Below are 6,000 nucleotides of genomic sequence, written 5' to 3'. Positions count from 1 at the left end.
CAACATCCACATCATGGGGTGCTGAAAGGAGAAGAGAGAAAGCGAGAAATTGAAAACCTGCATGAAAAATAATGATGAAAACTTCCCTAACCTGGTGAAGGAAACAGACATACAAGTCCAGGAACCACAGAGGGTCCCAAACAAGATGAACCCAAACAGGCCCACACCAAGACACATCATAATTAAAATACAAGAGGTTAAAGGCAACGAGAGAATCTTAAGAGCGGCAAGAGAAGAGCAGTTAGTTTCCCATATGACTATCAGTTAATTTCTCGACAGAAACTTTGCAGGCCGGAAGAAAATGACATAAAATAGTAATAATAATGAAAAGCAAGGGCCTACAACCAAGATTACTCTACCCAGCAGAGTTATCATTTAGAATCTAAGGTCAGATAAAGAGCTGCCCAGACAAGAAAAAGCTAAAGGAGTTTGTCACCACAAAACTGGTATTATAAGAAATGTTAAAGGTTCTTCTTTTTTAAAAAAAGAAAAAAAGATAAAAGTTGTGAATAATAAAATGGCAATGAATACATATCTTTCAACAACTGCTTTAAACGCAAATGGATTAAACACTCCAATCAAAAGAAATATGGTGGCTAAATGGATAACAAAACAAGACGCTTACATATGCTGTCTACAAGAGACTCCATACTTATACCAAACAAAATAGACTTTAAAACAAAGCCTTAAATTGAAAAGACATATACATCCGTATGGTTATTGCAGCAAATAGCCAAGATATGGAAGCAACCTAAGCGTCCATCAGTAGATGAGTGGATAAAAAGGTAGTTGTTCATATACACAATACAGTCATGAAAAAGAATGAAATCTTACCATTTGCAATAACATGGATGGACCTAGAAGGTATTGTACTGAATGAAATAAGTCAGACAGAGAAAGAGAAATGCTAGATTATTTCATTTATATGTGGAATCTAATAGACAAAATAAATGAACAAGTGTAACAGAAACAGACTCATAGATACATAGAACATTTTGACAGTGCCAGGTGGGAGGGGTTTGGGGGGCATGGTTAAAAAACATGAAGAGATTAAGAAGTACAAATTGGTACTTACAGGCTAGTCATAGTGAGGTAAAGTACAGCACAGGGAATATAGTCAATAATACTGTAAAAAGTATATATGGGGTCAGATGATTACTATATTTTTCAAGGTGTTCATTCACTTCATAACTTATATAAATGTCTAATCACAGGGTTGTATACCTGAAACTAATATAACATTGTACATTAACTCTAATTCAAACATTTTTTTAAATTTACAAGAAGAAAAAAAAATCAAATAACCTAACTTTTTACTTTAAGGAACTAGAAGAAGAAGAATAAACCAATCCTCAAATTAGCATTAGGAGGAAAACAATAAAAATTAGAACATAAGTAATCAAAATAGAGAACAGAAAACTACTAGAAGACCCTCAACAAATATTAGCAAACCAAATTCAACAGCCCATTAAAAAAAATCATACACCATGATCAAGTGGGATTTATCCTTGATATTCAAGGACAGTGCAACATATGCCAGTGAATTCATATAATTCACCACATTAACAGAACAAAGGGTAAAAATCATATGACCACCTCAGGAGATATAAGAACAACATTTGACAAAATTCAACAACTTTTCACGATAAAAACTCTAAAACAAAACTAGGTATAGAATGAATTTACTTCAACATAATAAAGACCATATATGATACACTCAAAGCTAACATTATATTCCATGGTGAAAAACTGAAAGCTTCTAAGTTCGAAAATAAGATGAGGATGCCTACGCTCACTACTTCTATTAACAACATAATACTGTAGTTCTAGCAATAGCAATTAGGTAGAGAAAGAAATAAAAGGCATCCAAACCATAAAGGAAGGAGCAAATTATCTGTTTGCAGATGACCTGATCTTATATGCAGAAAAACTTCTACTCCACAAAATGTTAGAAATAATAAATGAATTCAGTCAACTTGCAGGATATACAATCAACATAAAAATATCAGTTTCCCTTCTCTACATACGAAAAAACTATGCTAATAGGGAAATTAAGAAAACAATCCCATTCACAATGGTATCAAAAAGAAAAAGTTAATTCAGAATAAATTTAACCAAGCAAGTGAAGTGCTTATACACTAAAAACTACAAAACACTGATGAAAGAAATGAAAGAAGACACAAAAATGGAAAGACATTCTACGTTAATGGACTGAAAAACTTAATATTGTTCAAATCTCCATTCTACACAAAGCAATCTACAGATTCAATGCTAACTCCATCAAAATTCTAATGGCATTTTTTACAAAAATAGAAAAAAACTATTCTAAAATTCATATGAAATCACCAAAGACCCCACAGAGCCAAAGCAATCTTGAGAAAGAACACCAAACTGGAGGCATCACACTTCTCACTTTTAAAACATAATACAAAACTACAGTAATTAAAACAGTATGTAGCTGGCATGAAGATAGACATATAGGCTAATGGAACAGAATGGAGAGCCCAGAAATAAATCCGTGCATACACAATCAACTGATCTTTGACAAGGGAGCCAAAGTACACAATGGAGAAAGTCTAGTCTCTTAAAAAAATGGTGTTAAAAAATCCATGTGTAAAGTAATAAAATTGGACACAAAAATCAACTCAAAGTACATTGAAGATTTAAATATTAAATCAACTATGAGGCATCACCTCACGCCTGTCAGAATGGTCGCCATCAACAAATCATCAAACAAGTGCTGGCGAGGGTGTTGAGAAAAGGGGACTCTAGTACACTGCTGGTGGGAATGCAGACTGGTGCAGCCACTATGGAAACAACATGGTGTTTCCTCAAAAAATTAAAAATGAAACTGCCATTTGAGTCAGTGATCCCACTTCTAGGAATATATCCTAAGAAGCCTGAAATACCAGTCAGAAAGAATATATGCACCCCTATGTTCATAGCAGCACTATTCACAATCACTAAGATCTGGAAACAACCCCAGTCTCCATCAGTAGATGGGTGGATAAAAAAGCTGTGGTACATATATACAATGGAATACTATGCAGCTGTAAGAAAGAAAGATCTCTTATCCTTTGAGACAACATAGAGGGACCTCAAGAGTATTATGATAAGTGAAATAAGCCAATCAGAGAAAGACAAATACCACATGATCTCACTTATTTGTGGAATATAATGAACAAGGTGGGCTGAGGAATGAAACAGACTCAGAGACATAGAAAAAAGCATGGTTCAGACTGATAAACCTCAGAGGAGGTGGGTGGGAGGGATGGATGAGATGAACCAAAGAACTTATATGCATGTATGCACGACCAATGGACATAAACAACAATGCTGGGGGAGTGGGGGGGGGGGGCGGGATGGGGAGGAGGGTGTCTAGGGGGGAAAAGGAGAAACATCTGAAACAAAAATAAATTAATAAAAATTGGAAAAATAAATAAATAAACTTCAACTATTAAAAACAAACAAACAAACAAACAAACAGACAAAAATAACCTGAAATTGTAAAACTCCTAGAAGAAAACATAGGGGAAAAGCTTCTTGTCATTGATTTGGTAATGATTTCTTGTCTGACATCAAAAGCATAGGCAGCAAAAGAAAAATAAACAAATGGGACTACATCAAACCAAAAAACTGCACAGCAAAGAAAATAATCAACAGAATAAAAAGGCAACGTATAGAGTGTAAAAAAATATTTGTACACCATGTATCTTATTAGAGGCAAACATCCAAAATATATAAGGAACCCCTACAACTCAATAGCAAAATAACAACTCAATTAAATAATAGTCACAGGACCCGAATAGTCCCTTCTCCAAAGAAGACACAGAAATGGCCAACATCAAGAGGTGCTCAACTTCACTAATCATGAAGGAAATGCAAGTGAAAACCACAATGAGATATCACCTTGAAAGGGGCAGGAGAGAATAACAGACCAATAGAGAATTGATCATAGTGTGGTACTAGCCATAGTCACAAGAAACGGTAAACATCCTTGTTCTGCTAATCCTGATTGCTCTGTTCTGATTAAAGAAAGCCCACTCTGCCCTGGCCAGGAGTTGTGCACCCTGGGAGTTTCCCTCAGGAATGCTGTCCCTGTCCTGTACTGAGAACAAGGGAAAACTGCTCTACACCATGGAAAGACTAACAACCTTGGAGCCCTGGAGGTGGTGCACTGGAGACCACCCTTCCTAGTCCCCAGCCCACATTTCTCAACCCAAATCACTTCCCCATGTCTGCAACCTGTAACCGGTTTTACCCATTATTATTACTTTTTGCCTACCTAGTTCCTATTATATTTACGACACTGTATAGTGTATTTAAAAAATTTGTTAAGCCCTGGCGTTTTTGGCTCAGTGGTAGCGCGTCGGCCCGCGGAGCAATGAGTCTCTGGTTCGATTCTGGTCAAGGGCACATACCTTGGTTGCAGTTCATCCCTGGCCTTGGTCGGGGTCATGCAGGAGGCAACCAGTCAATGTGTCCCTCTCACATCAATGTTTCTCTCTCTCTCCCTTTCTATCCCTCCCACTCTATCTGAAGATAAATAGAAAAATATCCTCAGGTGAGGACTAAAAAGAAAAAAATTGTTAAGAGGATAGATCTGTTAACTGGTCTTACCACACACACACAAAAAGGGGAGGGAGGGCATAACTTTTGCAGACAATGGGAATGTTTATTTCCTTGACTGTAATGAAGGTTTCAGGGGTGTATGCAAATGCCCAAACACATCAAATTTCATACATTAAATATGTACAGTTTTTGTATATCAATCATATCTCAATAAATGATTTTTAAAAATTTAAACATAAAGATATGAACAGGTTAAAAGCAAAGGAATGAAAAGTATATACTATTTGAACACTAATAAAATAAAGTTGAAGTGGTGGGTGACAGTAATATAAGATTTCAGAGCAAAGAATATTACTGTGGATAAAAAAGATCCCTTCATAATGATACAGGGGTCAATTCATTAAGAGTATATAACAAACCTAAATTTTTATGTACCTAATAACAGAGCATCAGAGGGCATGAACCAAACACTGATAAAATGTCAACAAACTATAGATGAATCCATAATAACTGTAATTTCAACACTACTCTCTCATTAATTAACAGACTAAGTAGACATAAAATCAGTAAGGATAGAGGAGATTTGGACACTATCAACCAATTTTACTTAATTGATACTTATAAAACAATCTTCCCCAAACAGCAGAAGTCACATTTGTTTTCAAGTGCACATGAATATATACCCCATTCTGGGTCACAAACAAGTCTTAGTACATTTTATAAGAATCAAGTCACACAAAGAATGTTATCTGACCACAAATGAAGTAAAATAGAAACCAAAAACAGAAAGATAACTGGAAAGTACCCAAATATCTGGGAACTAAAAACACATTTCTAAATAACTTGTAGGTCAAGAAATTTCTATAAATTGGAAAGAATTTTCTGCTAAATGACAGTGAAAAGACAAGATATCAAATTTATGAGATGGAAACTAAAGCAACAGAAATTAATGAAATAGAAAACAAAAAGCAATTCAAAACTGAATTAATACAAAATTTAATTCTTTGAGAAGATCAATTAAATTAATAAACATCTGAACCCAGTAATTAGGAAGGAAAAAATGAAGGTACAGTTTACCAGTATCAGAAATGAGAGAGACAAAATCACTACAATTATACAGGTAACAGAGGAGTATTATGAACAATGTTATGTCAATAATTTTGGCAAGAGAAATTTAAAAATTCCTTGAAAAACAAACTCATTAAAAAAATTCTCATTCAGAAAATTAATCAGCTGAGGACAGCAGCTAAAATGACAGGGTAAGGATATCCCAAAATCTGCCTCTCCATAAAAGCAAAGAGAAACTGGTCAACTGTTACATGAAAGGGGACCTGGCCCTGGTGGGTCTGCCTGAGGCCAGCCAGCAGTGTGTGGGTTCTTGACTTCATGCAGGAAAAATTTCACAGCATGAGTCCAGGGGAATTTCAG

The sequence above is a fragment of the Molossus molossus genome, unplaced genomic scaffold (genome assembly GCF_014108415.1).
Source record: "Molossus molossus isolate mMolMol1 unplaced genomic scaffold, mMolMol1.p scaffold_m16_p_1, whole genome shotgun sequence".
Lineage (NCBI taxonomy): Eukaryota > Metazoa > Chordata > Mammalia > Chiroptera > Molossidae > Molossus > Molossus molossus.
The sequence above is the reverse complement of the archived record's forward strand: the minus strand, read 5'-3'. Positions refer to the sequence as shown.